Below are 19,990 nucleotides of genomic sequence, written 5' to 3'. Positions count from 1 at the left end.
GGAGGTTTATTGTGTGAAGCGGTACAGATGATCCGCTGCGCGCCGGTATACAGCTGCTCTATCAGAGTATAGGCCGCGTTCAACATCTTCTGTACATCAGAGCCCAGATGGCTAATGCGAGTTCTTGCATCATTATAAACGTCAGTAAACCAGCCACACATGGGAAGATATGTTGAAAGTATAAAGCAAGGATGCTTACCAAACACAGCAGTGGTCATAGCATGTACTTGCCGCTTTACACTAGTCAGCTCGTCTACCACCGGTTTGAGAGCTGCTTCTGCATCTTCAGCTCTTTTCTGCAAAGCGGATTTCTCTGTGTTCCAATCCGCCCGCTCCTTGGCGAAGCTCTCCTTTAGCTTTTCCATAGCGGTTAAGGCGCTCGTCAGCTCATCTTTTGCTTCGGAAGTTTCAGCCTATTGGGACTTGATGTTCTCTTGCAGATCAGCGGTTTGACTTTCCTTCTTGCTCAGTTCAGCCTATAAAGAGACAGATACATAATGAGTTAACAGTACATATTTGAAGTACCAAGCACATAACAAGTTATGCCCTTGATACTTGGGGGCTAATGCATATTTGCTCCTTATCAGAAATTTCTACAAGTCCCAAGCACAATACAAGTATTAATCTTGGCACTTGGGGGCTAATGTGTGTTTGCTCAAAAAACTATTGGTATGGGAATTCTTCTATAGTCCCAGTTCATCTTTATAAAGTTAAACCGGCCCTTGGGGGCTATACCAGTGAAAGAGCAGTATGGCAAATTTTAAGGAACCGGTTCATCTTAAAAAGGTAATCCAGTCCCTGGAGGCTAAATATGCAAAGTTAAGTTTTGACAAAAGTCCCGGTTTAGATTGATATCATAAACCGTTACTTGGGGGCTACTAGGAGTTGATAAACTCCAATTGGACAAAAGAGAAAAATAGTAGTTACCTCATATTGCTCCTTCATCAAGTTTACCAAACTAGCTTCATAGTCACGGCTGGTATACAGACGGTTCAAGAAGCCAGAGTGAATGTCTTGAGCATTGAGATGGGCGTAGCTTGATAAATCGGCATTCCATTTGCCTTTGCCGATAGCAGAGAGCTCATCCTTGGCAGTATGTTTTGACAAAGCGACAGGATTGCCAGGAGTGGTGTGGCCAGTGCCAGTAATCATAATGTCATCATCTTTGTCATCAGCATCCTTCACTTGAGTTGGCGGTTTGTCAGTATCCTTAACTGGTCTGACCGGTTTATCATCAGTTCGGACAGGGCTGGTTGGCCGGTCTGCATGGCTTGTAGCGTCAACTTGCACTTGTTCAGCAAGGAAGTCATGGTCTTGAGGCGGCGGATCATTAAGCATGGCGTCAGCGTCGGTTTCTTCCGGATCTGGAGTTGTTTCCGGTTCAGCAACTACATTATCATCAGGCGGTTAGCTTAACCGAGCCTTCTTGCTGGGTCTTGGCTTGGCGCTGAGAAAAGATAGACATGAGGATCAGTACAATATGTAAAGATAACACATCAAGAATAAAGACACGTGCATAGCTCACCTAGGAACTGTTTTGAGGGGTGGAAGCTGAGTGGCTGATGACTTGCCAGAGAATGAGTGAGAAGTACCCTGATAATTTGAATCAGACGGGTTAAGAGGCTGGCGGAAACAACCTGCTTTTGGGCATGAAGTATCAATGGGATAAGAGACCACGGATCGGCATTTCCGAATCGGACTGTTCCGTAAACCGGCGGAGGTAACTACCTGGCCGCTGTGCCGGGTTGTACGGCGAGCCTCGTGCTGCTGCGTCTTCAAAAGAAAGTTTGGGTCCAAGTAAGCAAGAGGGTGAGAAAATTTTACTTTCCGGTTTGCTTGACGGATTTTTGATGTTGGCAGAGGATCTGAATCGGAGGAAAGAATGGTTACCTCTACGTCCTCAGCATGACTGCCTTCAGCGTCGTCCTGGTAATAATCATTGTCAATGAGATGTACGAAAAATGAACCAAGAGAGTCAAGTTCTACCTCTGGTTCCGGATTACCCACATCGTCATCAGCTGGTGGATCGGAGGATGCAGTGGTCCTTCTCTTGGCAGGTTTTTTAACAACCTTGGTCTTTGGACGAACTGGCATGACCGGTTTGTCTTGCGGCTTCGCCGGTTTGTCTTTTGATGGTTTCATGTTCCAGAACGGATCATCACCCTGTCAGAAATAATCACACTTTCAGAAAATATTTGGACAGAAGCAACTTCAGATAAAAAGTTTATATGGTTCTTACAGCTGGTGGTTTGTTGAAGTTGCAGAAAGGGAGTAGTCTGGTTTGGGCACAAACAGCCTCCGGTTCGTTCAGTATCTTTTTTACAACCTTAGTGACTTCTGCATCTGTAAGCTGAATGTCAATGTGCCGGTGAGCACCCTTCAAACTCTCTGTATACTCACACATCAAACCGGAGCGCCGACTTAAGGGGAGAATACTCCAGCTCATCCAACAACGAGCAAGATCAACTCCTGTCAAACCGTTTGCCATGAAGGCTCTAAGCTTTGATAATTGAGGAGCATAGTTGGCCCTTTCTCTTGTAGTCAACCTCTGAGGAAAAGGATGTGTGTTGCTTAGGCGTTCAGGGTGGTAACCCGGCAGGGGGTTTTCATCAGGTGGAGATGTATCCATGCAATAAAACCATGTCTGGTTCAACTCTTTGCGGTGACTGTGGAGTTTGGGATGAGGGAAGGTGACTTCTTTCCTTTTCTGAACCGCCATTCCGCCCAGTTCCGTGTTGGGTCCATCCGAGAACTCTGTGCGACGGTTTAAGTGAAAGAAATCCCTAAACAGTTCGACAGTAGGTTCCCTTTGCAGATAAACCTCACACAAGACTTGGAAGTGGCAGATGTTGGTCACAGAATTGGGACCGATGTCTTGAGGGCGCAGCTGAAAATTGGCTAGTACATCTCAGAAAAAATTTGAACCGGGAGGGCTAAAACCTCGTCCGAGATGATCAGCAAACACGACTACCTCTCCATCCTTGGGTGTAGGAGGATTTTCCGGGCCAGGGACCCTCCAGTGGATGACATCTTTCTTGGCTAAAGCGTCCGTTTTAAGAAGATTGTTTAACTGTTCTTCGGTTACTCGAGAAGGAGCCCAATTGCATTCATAGACTTGCTTGGCCATGTCAATGAAGGATTTGAAACATGATTATTACCGGTTTAAGATTTACAGTGGACAACTATACAGCGGTATAAGGATACAAGCATATTGATAAACCGGATTTGGTTATTCGTTAGCCGGAGTCTGACAATGGAAATGGTGTAATGCATTGACGGTTCAACAGGGGACTAATGGTATCTACCGGGTCATCATTTTTTCTGTGAAGTTAAACCGCCCAATTTGTTATTATAAGTGTGTAAGTGAAGGAAGAAACAAGTTTCACATCTTGCTATGGTAATTTCAGATCTACCGCGCGTTGGAAAAACAAAATATATTCTGACCTAATTTCCAGCGTGCTAAAAGTTCACAAAGTTGAGATGAGTTGGATATCAAACACGTGCTAAAACCACTACCGCATGAGATCTATGTGGTTTTTGGATCTAATCCATGGATATAAATAAGGATAAAGAAGGGCGGCGACAAACACTGATGAACGCGAAACCCTAATGCCAGATCTATGGTAAAAGAAAGGGGGGCTAACTGATGCTGATGGGATGGTGGAGAGGCGCCGCGGTTTTTCTCTGATACGATCAGGTTGATGCAGCGGCCTTTGTCGAAGCAGAGGCGAAGGATGATGGCGGCGGCAGAGCTTGAGGGCCGGTCGGCGCAAGGAAGATGACGACGCGAAGAGGCACGATGGGGAAAATAGAAAGACCGCCTGGCCCTATTTATAACGGCAGAAAGATAAACGTCAGGCGCGAAAATCGAGGAGCCAAATTTTTGGATATGAGGCGGAGCTGTCGCCTCGATTGTCGGAGGCTCATTAATGAAGGTGGATTATACACAGTTTTAAAAGAAACAGGTGATGTCATGGCGGTTTATCATGGTCCTAGTAGATGATGTCACGGCGGTTTACAAGATTATGTGAAGATGTTGAACAAGAAGTTTTCTTAAGTATTGAGGATTGACATGAACTAGTTCAAATCAATCTGGGGCCTAATGTTGGGGATATTATCACTGGGCGTAAACTGGCCAGGAGAGGCCGGGTTAACCCCATAAGTAGTTCATCTGTATCTGAAGTCCATGAAGACAGACGGTGACGCTTTATGAAAGCCCAGGGCCCAAAGCCGGTTTAAGGCATGTAGACATAAACCGGCGTTGATATGTAAACTTGTGTTGTAAGATAGAAGTAGCAGAGACCGAGCCGGACACGATTATGAGCCGGCCTCGGGATTCTGTAAACCGACGGGCGTCAACCCATGTATATAAGGGGACGACCCGGCGGCAGTTCAAGGACAACAGACAACAAATCGAGACTCAGGAAAAGCGTATTCGCTCCCTGGCCATCGAAACCCCATCAATTCCATCACAACTAGACGTAGGCTTTTACCTTCATCGTAAGGGGCCGAACTAGTATAAAACTTTCTTGCATCCCTTGTCCGCTTTAACCCCTTTAAGCTAACCCGTAGTCATTGCTCCACGACTAAGTCCTTTCTCTAGGACATCTGCTGTGACAAAACCACGACAGTTTTGGTTGCGGGAGGCCATCTGAAAGCACGAACTAATGCAAAGGCATTAGAATTTTCTAAGAGAAATCGGACAGCATAACGGCTGTAAATGCTCAGGAAAAGATTTGAGACATTCACACAGTTTGCAAAGCCACTCAACAACATCATATCAAGGTTCTGGTTCAACTGACAACATACTAAAATTAGTAGAAACTGAACTCGGTTTGTAACCAACAATCCTATAAGTTACTAAGGATTAGTAACATGTGAACCTGATAGAGAGAAGAGAGCCTAGTCCTTAACCCACATAGAAAGAGAAGAGGATGACTCATATCAGAGGGCATATGGTAAAGGAGTAAAAAGAGCCTTACGTCCCTCCCACAATCAATTCCCCTACATATAACTAAAGCATTTCTAGACTCGACATCGACCAGTTTGGCTCAACGAACCTACAGGCAGTCCGGCTCTGATGCCAACGCTGTCAGGACCCCGATTCTAAGTCACACCGATCTAGCCTGTAACACCTCATATCACTTTGCGGCCTCACGCACGGTATTCCCACGGGTGTCGCCTTACCATGGCCCGGGACCGTTTGCGCCTTTTGGCTCACGTATATGATAGTGTCACTAGCATCCATATGACAGGGAACCCGGGCCGACATGACAAGTCGTGAACCCGAAGTGGCACTAACTTACGGGGACAGGCATACATGAATCAACATCGACCATGTCGGTCAGCAGCGTGCGAATCCGGGATGTAGCACTGGGCTAACAGGACTCCGATGAACCGGGCTGTAGCAGGCTAGGCAGGACTCTGGATGTCACTGCGTGACATTTCCCCGAAGGGACAGACACAGAAACGAAGTGAAACACATGCCGGCCAGTCTAAGTGTTTTGGAGCAGTAGTGCTGGCCTAGTAGGACTCCGGTAAACCGGGCTGTAGCGGACTACCAAGGCTCAGTGGAGACACCAGACTACATTTCCCCATAAGAGAGGCTGCCAAGGATAAACAACTAGATTGTCGGATCCCACACATACCAACCATTTCAATCAAACACACAATATGCTCGATATGTGTAAATACAACATGGCATCACAACAAAACTCTACAACTCAAAGTACTTTATTTAAAGGCTCCAGAGAGCCATACATAACATGTTCATACATATAGGGGTCACACGACCTGACACTCAAGTCATACAAACATACAAGCACATGTGGAAGCAAACTTGTCTGAGTACAGACAACTAGAAAGAAAGAAGGTTTGACGAAGCCTGACTATCTACAAAGGCCCTTCACAAGCTCAGGTTACCACCTGGGTGGCAAGTCACTCGTCAATGTCGAGATCTACATAGAACCCATCGGATGGGGCGGTGTTCTTGTCTGCAACAATTATTAAAGCAAAATGAGTACAAAGGTACTCAGCAAGTCTTACAACAGATCCTACTATACATGCACATTCTCAAGAAGGGTAGTGGAGTTATTGCAGCAAGCCAGCTTTGACTCTTGGCTAAGCTATCCTACGAGACACCACTTGTAAAATAGTTTTCGCACACGAGTCCACTAATCACCATCACAATACTCCACCGTGGATCCTCCCTCGTCATCCTACGAGGGGGCCATCCGCGGTATCACACTTATCTTGAGACTTTTAATAGTAACAATTAACTTGTCTATGAACTGCATAAGCGACCAAGTAGTCCTTTACCGCGGATGCGGCTATCCGAATAGTTTTATACCCTGCAGGGGTGTACTTCGTCACACATGTTTCCACCACTTAGCGTCTGCACACGACATGTGCTCGGCAGACTTCAAGCGAAAGCCGACGTGGGTGTAGACCACGACCTGACTAACCTCACAAGTCTCTAGTCCAGGTTTATCGCCTATTCGGGTTCCATGCGCAAGGAAATCCGGCCGGGGTGTCCTCAACGGCCCCAAACGATGTGTGCAGGGTTCCCGATACACCAAACGGGCGACTCGGTACACCGTGCCACGTGCCTACCACATCACAGCCCACCCCTAAGGTCAGCGCTGTGCATGGCCTCCAGCAACTACAAACACCAGAAACTACTTGCAACTCCTGGACAGAGGGTGCTGAATCTTAAATCACGCATACAGATCTCAGTTCTTAAGGACGGCCTCAATGAAAAAACCCATCATGTACTCCTACATGGCCTCTCATTGATACCTTTACCAAATCATGTTCAACACTTCACTCTCATTACCGACACAACCATTCACTCTAGTTCATCACCCCGATGAGCCAGACCTGACACGACTCTAAGCATTGCAAGCATAGCATGGTAGGAAACACAAACATTGCTCAATCAACTCCTACACATGCTAGTGGGTTCCATCTAGTTAGTGTGCCAATGACAGGTCATGCAGAGGATATGGGTTCAACTACCGTAACACACAGCAGTTTGAAACATTGTTGTCTTAATGCAGTAAACGAGAGCAGAAGCGAGAAGATGGGTTTGCATCGAAATGATCAATGGGTTGCTTGCCTGACAGAGTGGTAGTGGGGTACTGCCCTTCAGTTGGATACTCGTGAATATCCTCGGAGGCAGAACCTACCACGAAGAACACATCAAAACACAATCATCACATGGCAATATGCAACAATATGATGCATGCTATGACATGGCAAAATGAGTGTGTTTTGGCTAATGCAACTTAGAACAGAATGGTTTGAGTTCATTTGGATCAACGGTTCAAATGCAAACCCAAAATAAGAGGTCATATTAGTGCATTAACTTTTTCATCTAAACAGAAAGGTTAAAGTGTTCTGACATGCATAAAACCAGTACAGATGGAAAGATTGAATTTTTCTGATCAAATTTCATATATAAATCTTTGCATTTGGAGTTATAGATTAATTTCTATGAATTTTTGAAGTTTGTAGCATTTTCTGGAATTTCCTGTATAAGAATAATCCAGTAAGTGATTTATTGCATTAGCATTGCGTCAGGGTGACGTCAGCGGTCAACGGGGATGGTCCAGGTCAACCCTGACGAGTGGGTCCTGCGTGTCAGTGTCATTAGTCTAACTAATTTTAGTTAGTCCTAAACCTGGGTTAATTAGCAGGGCGGGTCCCACTTGTCATAGACACGGGGGGGGGGGGGTCAAACTGGGTCCTCCCGGTCAACTTGGTCAGCGGGGTCAAACTCGCCGGCGTTTAGCCGCCGGCGAGGCCAAATGCGGCGGGGAGGTGCGGGTTTTGTCCTTCGATGACCAAATAGGCGGCGGAGACCATCTACGGGTAGCTAGGAGTGAGCCGCGTCGAGTGGTGGTGGCGGTGGGACTCGGGGTCGCCAGAAACAACGCCGACGATGACCTTGGCGGTCGCCGGAGTTTGGGCGAGGTCGAAACCATCGCTATGAGGCACGGCAAGGCACGTGTTGAGGTGCTATGGGCTTCTACGAGTGCGGTGAGTGCGGTGGAAATGGTTGTGTGGCCGTTGGGTGGCTGGAGCATCGTAGGCGACGAGCTCAGTGGCGCGTGCAGTGAAGCTTCATGCGGTCGCTACGGTGTTCGAGAGCGAGAACGGGAAGGGGGAGGAGGTAGCTGGGCTCACGGCGGTTGCAGCGGGCTAGACGGCGAGGTCGGGGACGAGCTGCTGCAACAGTGGCGATGAAGGGGATCTCCGGTGGTGGCGGAGTGGGGCGTGGTCGTTGTGGTGGCTTCGGGGCAAGCGAGCGCTCGGGGCTCGGCCTGCTTGATGAAGCGGACGATGGTGAAGCTCGTGGACACGGCGGGGCGACGAGGGGGCGATGGTGGCTGCGGGTTTCACGTCGCCGCGAGCACAGCAGCGTCGGCCATGGTGGAAGAGGGCGAGAAAGAGGTGCAGGGGGTGAATGGGGTGTCGGTGAGGTCAGGACGGCACCGAGGAGGCGTTTCGAGGCGTCGCGCTGGCGCGGGCGAGGGCAGGCAGGCAGGGAGGTGGCGTGGCGAGCTCGGCGGGGTCGCGGTGTCCCTCCTCTGCCTACTGGCAGAGCTAGGTGATGACTGGCACGGGCCAGATGGGCCGGGCCAGCCAGGTAAGTGGCCTGTGGCCTTTCTCTTCCTCTCTTTATTCTGTTTTTGTTTTTCTATTTTTCTGTAGCTTCTAGGCTTTATTTAAAATACTAAAGCGTTTTCATAAATCCTGAAATTAATTGGGGGCTTTGTTTAGATTATTTCCAACAGCCCACACTTAACGTCAGAATTATTTGGGCATTTAAAATATTTCATAGTATTTAAATGCCCAAATGCAAATAGGTAAAGATTTTGTCCTAGCAAAATGTGAACCAATTTTGGCAGAGGTTCTGGACCAAGGCAAAAGTGATGGACATTTTAGAAGGGCCTTTCAGGTTCATTGAAAACGACTTTAGTAAACCCTAGTTGTTTCAGGGGGGGTGCTGGGGTTCTGTCATCCCCATTTCCAAGTTTCTTATCAAAGTAAACATGATGCAACACTATAATGCATGAACTAGCTAGGGTGTGACATCTTAGCAGTGTTGTTTGCTTGCTATAAATTCAGACCTTACATTGTTGATTCTAAAGTAATTGTTCACATCGACCATGCTACTACAAAATATCTTATGGAAAAGAAAGATGCTAAACCTAGACTCATTTGGTGGGTTCTGTTGCTCCAAGAATTTGACTTACATATCACTGATAGAAAAGGAGCTGAGAACCCCGTGGCTGATAACTTGTCTAGGCTAGAAAATATTCTGGATGACCCAAAACCTATTAATCATATTCTTCCTGATGAGCAATTACCTGCAATAAATGTTTCTCATAACACTCATTGGTATGCTCACTATGCTAATTACATTGTTGCTAAATATATACCACCTAGCTTCACATACCATAAAAAGAAATAATTCTTCTATGATTTAAGACATTACTTTTGGGATGAACCACATCTTTATAAAGAAGGAGTAGATGTTATTATTAGACTTTGTGTACCTGAGCATGAACAGAGGCTAATCCTATGGAAATGTCACTCTGAAGCTTATGGAGGGCATCATGTGGGAGATAGGACTACGCACAAGGTATTGCAATCTGGTTTTTATTGGCCTACTCTCTTCAAGGATGCCCATAAGTTTGTTTTATCTTGTGATGAATTTCAAAGAATTGGTAATGTTGGTAAGTGTCAGGAAATGCCTATGAATTGTTCTCTTGCTGTTGAACCATTTGATGTTTGGGGTTTTGATTATATGGGACCTCTTCCTTCCTCTAATGGGTATGCACGTATTTTGGTTGCTGTTGATTATGTTACTAAGTGCGTAGAAGCTATTCCAACTAGTAGTGCTGATCACAACACCTCTATTAAAATGCTTAAGGAAGTTATTTTCCCAAGGTTTGGAGTCCCTAGATATTTAATGACCGATGGTGGTTCACACTATATTCATGGTGCTTTCTGTAAAATGCTTGCTAAGTATGATGTTAACCATTGAATTGCATCAGCTTATCATCCTCACTCTAGTGGTCAAGTTGAACTTAGCAATAGAGAAATAAAATTAATTTTACAAAAGACTGTCAATAGGTCCTGGTACAATTGGTGACAGCTTACAAAAATCCTATGGGTATATCTCTTTATAAAATGATTTATGGAAAAGCTTTTCATTTGCCTCTTGAGTTTGAACATAAAGCATATTGGGCAATTAAAGAACTCAACTATGATTTCAAACTTGCCAGTGCATATAGGTTATTTGATATTAGCTCAGTAGATGAATGGAGAACCCAAGCTTATGAAAATGCAAAGTTATTTAAAGAAAAATTTAAAAGATGGCATGATAAAAGAATCCAAAAGCGTGAGTTCAAAGTTGGAGAATATGTTCTTTTGTACAACTCTCGTTTCAGATTCTTTGCAGGAAAACTCCTCTCCAAATGGGAAGGACCCTATGTTATCGAGGAGGTTTATCGATCTGGAGCCATTAAAATAAAAAATGCCGAAGGTACTAACTTGAAGGTTGTCAATGGGCAAAGAATAAAACATTATACATTAGGTACCCCCATTAATATTGAAAGCAATATTATCCAAACTATGACACTGGAAGAACACATAATGGAAACCTTCCGGAACACTCCAGAATCGTGAAAAAGAGGAGGTACGTGATATGGTAAGTAAATGGACTCTGAAAAATTCCCTAAATATTTTTTGTCAGTTTCGGAATATTTAAAAATTAGGAAAATAAGAAACTACTAGGAAGGTGACTGCTACCTCTTGAGCACTGCGTTGGTTTTCCCTTGAAGAGGAAAGGGTGATGCAGCAAAGTAGCGTAAGTATTTCCCTCAGTTTTTGAGAACCAAGGTATCAATCCAGTAGGAGGCTACGCGCGAGTCCCTCGCACCTACACAAAACAAATAAATCCTCGCAACCAATGCGATAAGGGGTTGTCAATCCCTACAAGGTCACTTACGAGAGTGAGATCTGATAGATATGATAGGATAATATTTTTGGTATTTTTATGATAAAGATGCAAAGTAAAATAAAAGCAAAGTAAAAAGTAACAGAAATAACTAAGTGTTGGAATATTATATGATGAAGATAGACCCGGGGGCCATAGGTTTCACTAATGCCTTCTTTCATGAGCATAAGTATTTTACGGTGGGTGAACAAATTACTGTTGAGCAATTGACAGAATTGAGCATAGTTATGAGAATATCTAGGTATGATCATGTATATAGGCATCACGTCCGAGACAAGTAGACCGACTACTACCTGCATCTACTGCTATTACTCCACACATCGACCGCTATCCAGCATGCATCTAGAGTATTAAGTTCATAAGAACAAAGTAACGCCTTAAGGAAGATGACACGATGTAGAGGGATAAATTCATGCAATATGATAAAAACCCCATCTTGTTATCCTCGATGGCAACAATACAATACGTGCCTTGCTGCCCCTACTGTCACTGGGGAAGGACACCGCAAGATTGAACCCAAAGCTAAGCACTTCTCCCATTGCAAGAAAGATCAATCTAGTAGGCCAAACCAAACAGATAATTCGAAGTGACTTGCAAAGATAACCAATCATGCATAAAAGAATTCAGAAAAGATTCAAATATTGTTCATAGATAAACTTGATCATAAACCCACAATTCATCGGTCTCAACAAACACACCGCAAAAGAAGATTACATCGAATAGATCTCCACGAGAGAGGGGGAGAACATTGTATTGAGATCCAAAAAGAGAGAGGAAGCCATCTAGCTAAAAACTATGGACCTGAAGGTCTTAGGTAAACTACTCACACTTCATCGGAGAGGCTCTGGTGTTGATGTAGAAGCCCTCCGTGATGGGTGCCCCCTCCGGCGGAGCTCCGAAACAGGCCCCAAGATGGGATCTCATGGGTACAGAAGGTTGCGGTGGTGGAATTAGGTTTTTGGCTCCATATCTGATCGTTTGGGGGTACGTAGGTATATATAGGAGGAAGAAGTACGTCGGTGGAGCAACAGGGGACCCACGAGGGTGGAGGGCGCGCCTGGGGAGGTAGGCGCGCCCCCCTACCTCGTGGCCTCCTGGAAGCTTCTCTTACCTAGGGTCCAAGTCTCCTGGATCATGTTCGTTCCGAAAATCACGTTCCCGAAGGTTTTATTCCGCTTGGACTCCGTTTGATATTGTTTTTCTGCGAAACTCTGAAATAGGCAAAAAACAGCAATTCTGGACTGGGCCTCCGGTTAATATGTTAGTCCCAAAAATAATATAAAAGTGAATAATAAAGCCCAATAATGTCCAAAACAAAAGATAATATAGCATGGAGCAATAAAAAATTAGAGATACGTTGGAGACGTATCAAGCATCCCCAAGCTTAATTCCTGCTCGTCCTCGAGTAGGTAAATGATAAAAACAGAATTTTTGATGCGGAGTGCTACTTGGCATAAATTCAATGTAATTCTTCTTAATTCTGGTATGAATATTCAGATCCGAAAGATTCAAGATAAAATTTCATATTGACGTAAAAATAAAAATACTTCAAGTATACTAACTAAGCAATTATGTCCTCTCAAAATAACATGGCCAAAGAGAGTTCATCCCTACAAAATCATATAGTTTATTCATGCTCCATTTTTGTCACACAAGAATGCTCTCATCATGCACAAGCCCGATGACAAGCCAAGCAATTGTTTCGTACTTTAGTAATCTCAAACTTTATAAACCTTCACGCAATACATGAGCGCGAGCCATGGACATAGCACTATGGGTGGAATAGAATATGGTAACGGGGGTTATGTGGAGAAGACAAAAAAGGAGAATGTCTCACATCAACGAGGCTAATCAATGAGCTATGGAGATGCCCATCGATTGATGTTAATGCAAGGAGTAGGGATTGCCATGCAACGGATGCACTAGAGCTATAAATATATGAAAGCTCAACAAAAGAAACTAAGTGGGTGTGCATCCAACTTGCTTGCTCACGAAGACCTAGGGCACTTGAGGAGGCCCATTGTTGGAATATACAAGCCAAGTTCTATAATGAAAAATTCCCACTAGTATATGAAAATGACAAAATAAGAGACTCTCTATCATGAAGATTATGGTGCTGCTTTGAAGCACAAGTGTGGTAAAAGGATAGTAACATTGTCCCTTCTCTCTTTTTCTCTCATTTTTTTGGGCCTTCTCTTTTTTTATGGCCTTTCTCTCCTTTTTTTATTCCTCACTTGGGACAATGCTCTAGAAAAATAATGATCTTCACACTTCTATTTATTTACAACTCAATGATTACAACTCAATACTAGAACAAAGTATGACTCTATATGAATGCCTCCGGCGGTATACCGGGATATGCAATGAACCAAGAGTGACATGTATGAAAGAATTATGAACGGTGGCTTTGCCACAAATACTATGTCAACTACATGATCATGCAAAGCAATATGACAATGATGAACGTGTCATGATAAACGGAATGGTGGAAAGTTGCATGTCAATATATCTCGGAATGGCTATGGAAATGCCATAATAGGTAGGTATGGTGGCTGTTTTGAGGAAGATATAAGGAGGTTTATGTGTGAAAGAGCGTATCATATCACGGGGTTTGGATGCACCGGCGAAGTTTGCACCAACTCCCAATGTGAGAAAGGGCAATGCATGGTACCGAAGAGGCTAGCAATGATGGAAAGGTGAGAGTGCGTATAATCCATGGACTCAACATTAGTCATAAAGAACTCACATACTTATTGCAAACATCTACAAGTCATCAACAACCAAGCACTATGCACATGCTCCTAGGGGTATAGATTGGTAGGAAAAGACCATCCCTCGTCCCCGACCGCCACTCATAAGGAGGACAATCAAAGAACACCTCATGTTTCAAATTTGTTACATAACGTTTACCATACGTGCATGCTACGGGACTTGCAAACTTCAACACAAGTATTTCTCAAATTCACAACTACTCAATTATCACACCTTTGATTACTACCTCCATATCTCAAAACAATCATCAAGCATCAAACTTCTCTTAGTATTCAGTGCACTCATAAGAAAGTTTTTACTATCTTGAATACCTAGCATATTGGGATTATTTAAGCAAATTAACATGCTATTTAAGACTCTCAAAATGATTTAAGTGAAGCATGAGAGATCAATAGTTTCTATAAAACAAATCCACCACCGTGCTCTAAAAGATATAAGTGAAGTACTAGAGCAAAACTATATAACTCAAAAGATATAAGTGAAGCACATGGAGTATTCCAATAATTTCCAAATCATGTGTGTCTCTCTCAAAAGGTGTGTACAGCAGGGATGATTGTGGTAAACTAAAAAAAAAACTCAAATCATACAAGACGCTCCAAGCAAAACACATATCATGTGGTGAATAAAAATATAGCTCCAAGTAAAGTTACCGATGGAAGTAGACGGAAGAGGGGATGCCTTCCGGGGCATCCCCAAACTTTGGCTTTTTGGTGTCCTTAGATTATCTTGGGGGTGCCATGGGCATCCCCAAGCTTAGGCTCTTGCCACTCCTTGTTCCATAATCCATCAAATCTTTCACCCAAAACATGAAAACTTCACAACACAAAACTCAGCAGAAAATCTTGTGACCTCCGTTAGCGAAAGAAAACAAAAGACCACTTCAAGGTACTGTAATGAACTCATTCTTTATTTATATTGGTGTTAAACCTACTGTATTCCAACTTCTCTATGGTTTATAAACTATTTTACTAGCCATAGATTCATCAAAATAATCAAACAACACACGAAAAAAAGAATCTGTCAAAAACAGAACAGTCTGTAGTAATCTGTAACTAACACAAACTTCTGGAACTCCAAAAAATCAGCCAAAATAGGACGACCTAGACAGTTTGTTTATTGATCAGCAGCAATTGGAATCAATATTTTATCACGTTCTGGTGATGTTTAACAATTTTTTTCGTGAACAGAAAGTTTCTGGAATTTTCTGCAAGGTCAAATAACTATCATCCAAGAAGATCCTATAGGTTTAACTTGGCACAAACACTAATTAAAACATAAAAACACATCTAACCAGAGGTTAGAACAAATACTTATTCCTAAGCAGAATAAAAAGCAAAAATAAAAAATAAAATTGGGTTGCCTCCCAACAAGCGCTATCGTTTAACGCCCCTAGCTAGGCATAAAAGCAAGGATAGATCTAGGTATTGCCATCTTTGGCTTTCAACTTTTTAGCGGAATCAAGCTCGAATCCGGGAGGTTCTTTACGTTTCCCTTCATATTCTGAAATTTTTAGATCTACGGAATCCAACCGCTTATTGCAAAGAGTAATCAACATATTCATGCGGTGAATATTTCCGCTAATATTCTTAAGAGGTTCAAGAGACTTCTGTAAAATCTTAGTTACTTCGCAAATTTTTTCAAAAACTTGAGTCTCTTCCTGGGTATGATGAGGCCCCTTTTGTTGAGGTAGTGTTCCCACTATACCTTATATAACTTCATGCACAATATGGGGATCAATTTCAATAAAATTTCCTTTGGCAACGCAATCCAAGAGTTGTCTATGAGACATATTTAATCCAACATAACAAGTGCGAAGCAAAATTCTCAGGTTCACTTCAAAGGTACAATTACGGTAAGACTCCATTATTCTCACCCAACAATCTTTTAAGTTTTCTCCTTGTCTTCGTTTGAAGTGAAAGACTTCAAACTCAGGGGACAAAGGAGTTGATAAAGGACTAGCCATAACGACAAGCAAACGGCACAGAGGCAAACGGAAAACAGAGGGCGAATAAAATGGCAAGGGTGAAGTGGGGGAGAGGGAAACGAGAGGCAAATGGCAAAAAATGTAATGCGGGAGATAAGGGTTTGTGATGGGTACTTGGTATGTTGACTTTTGCGTAGACCTCCCCGGCAACGGCGCCAGAAATCCTTCTTGCTACCTCTTGAGCACTGCGTTGGTTTTCCCTTGAAGAGCAAAGGATGATGCAGCAAAGTAGCGTAAGTATTTCCCTCAGTTTTTGAGAACCGAGGTATCAATCCAGTAGGAGGCTACGTGCGAGTCCCTCGCACCTACACAAAACAAATAAATCCTCGCAACCAACATGATAAGGCGTTGTCAATCCCTACACGGTCACTTACGAGAGTGAGATCTGATAGATATGATAGGATAATATTTTTGGTATTTTTCTGATAAAGATGCAAAGTAAAAGAAAAGCAAAGTAAAAAGTAACAGAAATAACTAAGTGTTGGAATATTATATGATGAAGATAGACCCCGGGGCCATAGGTTTCACTAGTGACTTCTGTCATGAGCATAAGTATTTTATGGTGGGTGAACAAATTACTGTTGAGCAATTGACAGAATTGAGCATAGTTATGAGAATATCTAGGTATGATCATGTATAAAGGCATCACTTCCGAGACAAGTAGACCGACTACTGCCTGCATCTACTACTATTACTCCACACATCGACCGCTATCCAGCATGCATCTAGAGTATTAAGTTCATAAGAATAGAGTAACGCCTTAAGCAAGATGACATGATGTAGAGGGATAAATTCATGCAATATGATAAAAACCACATCTTGTTATCCTCGATGGCAACAATACAATACGTGCCTTGCTGCCCCTACTGTCATTGGGAAAGGACACCGCAAGATTGAACCCAAAGCTAAGCACTTCTCCGATTGCAAGAAAGATCAGTCTAGTAGGCCAAACCAAACTGATAATTCAAAGAGACTTGCAAAGATAACCAATCATACATAAAAGAATTCAGAAAAGATTCAAACATTGTTCATAGATAAACTTGATCATAAACCCACAATTCATCGGTCTCAACGAACACACCGCAAAATAAGATTACATCGAATAGATCTCCACGAGAGAGGGGGAGAACATTGTATTGAGATCCGAAAAGAGAGTGGACGCCATCTAGCTAATAACTATGGACCCGAAGGTCTGAGGTAAACTACTCACACTTCATCGGAGAGGCTATGGTGTTGATGCAGAAGCCCCCTGTGATGGGTGCCCCCTCCAGCGGAGCTCTGGAACAGGCCCCAAGATGGGATCTCGTGGGTACAGAAGGTTGCGGTGGTGGAATTAGGTTTTTGGCTCTATATCTGATCGTTTGGGGGTACGTAGGTATATATAGGATGAAGAAGTACGTCGGTGGAGCAACAGGGGGCCCATGAGGGTGGAGGGCGTGCCTGAGGAGGGTAGGCGCGCCCCCCTACCTCGTGGCCTCCTGGAAGCTTCTCTTACGTAGGGTCCAAGTCTCCTGGATCATGTTCGTTCCGAAAATCACGTTCCCGAAGGTTTCATTCCATTTGGACTCCGTTTGATATTCTTGTTGTGCGAAACTCTGAAATAGGCAAAAAAATAGCAATTCTGGGCTGGGCCTCCGGTTAATAGGTTAGTCCCAAAAATAATATAAAAGTGAATAATAAAGCCCAATAATGTCCAAAACAGAAGATAATATAGCATGGAGCAATCAAAAATTATAGATACGTTGGAGACGTATCAGTGACCCTGGTGGGAACAAGACTCCAGGGCACGCCTGGCTTGCCAGGCGCGCCCATGTGGGTTATGCCCACCTCAGGTACCTTCCGGACTCCGTTTTTCTTCCGTTTTCTTGTTTCCCAAGATAAAATATCTTTATATACTCCCCGAACCTAATGACCACGGTATCGCGGAGAAATCTTCTGTTTTCTTTTCTTGCTGTTTTCGTTCAGATCTGTTAAGCCAGGCATCACGCCTTGTCCCTCCTCCAACAACGTAGAATAGGATACTTGGTTGATGAACATCGAGCTGAAGAGGAGCCCGAAGAACCTCTCGAAGGGGTCAAGAGCAAGGAGACCATGGGAGATCAAGCGCCGGTGGCCGAGCAAGCCCTGTCGGCCGAGGAGGAAGAAGAAGATATCCTTAAACCTTACTATGCTCATCTTACCCCTAATGAGATTGAAGCCTTTCGGATCATCGAAACGGTTTGTGTGCAAAATGAATATCTCACTCGTGAAAATATTCTATTCCAAGAGCATATCATCGCCCTCCGGAGCATTATCCGGAGATTGGAGAATATTTTGATCATGAAGGATAAGATCGCTACTTCATCACCACCACCTCCTTCTTCATCACCAAAAGAAACTTGAGTATCGGGTATGGGCACTCCCCTTAGCTTGTGCCAAGCTTGGGGGAGGTGCCCCGGTATCGTATCACCTCCACTATATTTTGCCTTTACTTATCTTAATTCTATCCATAGTTATCCTTTGCTTTAGATGAATAAAAGTTTAGTTCGATCCTTTCTTTTTGAGAGTTTGCTTAGTGATCTATCCCTGTAATCGTGTGAGAGGTACATAATAAAGTTTAGTTTGAGTTTTGCTTTCTTTACTTTCATGTTTCAATAAAAAGAAAGGAAAAATTGAAAAAGTTCATATGCTAATCTTATGGTAAGTAATGACATCACATAAGGAAGAGTATAAGTAGAAAATTTTATTGGAGATTTACAAACATAGCATTGGTCAATGATGCAATTCATGAAAGAATTAATAAGGGAAGAGAATATTCACATGCAAATACACCATCTTGGGCATCTTTTGTGATTGTGAGCCCCCATCAAATTATTATATGCCAAAATTGCTGATGTTGGACAAGGAAGTCAAATAATGATTTATGTTTTTTCATATTCACATAGAAGTTATATTGTCATAGATCCTTTAACATATGGTGCTTGCCCCTATCTTTGCTAGCCAAAAATTCCGCCCTAAGTAGAGATACTGCTTGTGCATCCAAAAACCCTTAAACCCAAATCTTGTTTTGAGAGTCCACCATACCTACCTATGGATTGAGGAAGATCCTTCAAGTAAGTTGTCATCGGTGCAATAAGAAAATAAAAATTGCTTCTAAAAGTGTTAGATCATTTAGTGTAAGAGAAAATTGAGCGTTGTACGAACTTGTGATGGCAAAGAATAAAAGCGACAGACTGCATAATAAAGGTTGCTATCATAGGGGCTAATATAAAATGGCGTTCTTTTGCACTAAGAGATTGAGCATACAAACAAAAAGCGCATGGCAACCTCTGCTTCCCTCTGCAAAGGGCCTATCTTTTACTTTCATGTATTTACTTTTATGCAAGAGTCAAAGTTTTTCTCTCTATTCCTTTTTATTTTCTCTTTTCGCAAGCATCATGTGGTGAGGAAAGGTCTAGGAACATATATCCAGTTGGATATGGGTGGCATGAGTTATTATTTTTGACATCACCCTTGAGGTGAATACGTTGGGAGGAAAAACTATAAGCCCCTATATTTCTATGTGTCCGGTTGAAACGTTTTGCTCATGTGTATGCGGTGAGTGTTAGCAATCATAGAATACTATATGATGGTTGAGTATGTGGACTTGCCTAAAGGCTCCGATACGTGACCCTTCCTGAAAATATGATGAATTGTAGTTGCAAAGTTGACTGAGAACATATAGTTTGTTGGTTTCCAATAGAGTTTATGCTTTATACTTAAATTTTGTGATGAATTGTTACTGATTCATGAGAAGTCCATGATAAAAGTTTTATGTTAAAGTTTGTTGCTATTATAATAACTTACATGAGGCTTCTATGTCTGTATTTTGTTTTTATTGACACCTCTCTCTCTCTCTCTCTAAGCATGTGGACATGTTTTTCGATTTCGGTTTCGCTTGAGGACAAGTGAGGTCTAAGCTTGGGAGAGTTGATACGTCCATTTTGCATCATGTTTACCTGCTGTTATTTATATTGTTTTTATGTATAATAATGCTTTTTGGAGTATTTCTAATGCCTTTTCTCTCATAACATGCAAGGTGCACACAAAGAGGGAGAATACTGACAACTGGAATTCTGGACCTGAAAAGGCTACGTCAGGCTACCTATTTTGCACAACTCCAAATGAGCTAAAGCTACGGGGAATTTTTATGGAATATATAGGAAATATTGGAGCCAATAAGTACC

This window comes from Aegilops tauschii, chromosome 3 (assembly GCF_002575655.3).
Source record: "Aegilops tauschii subsp. strangulata cultivar AL8/78 chromosome 3, Aet v6.0, whole genome shotgun sequence".
NCBI lineage: Eukaryota > Viridiplantae > Streptophyta > Magnoliopsida > Poales > Poaceae > Aegilops > Aegilops tauschii.
Note: the sequence above shows the minus strand (reverse complement) of the source record.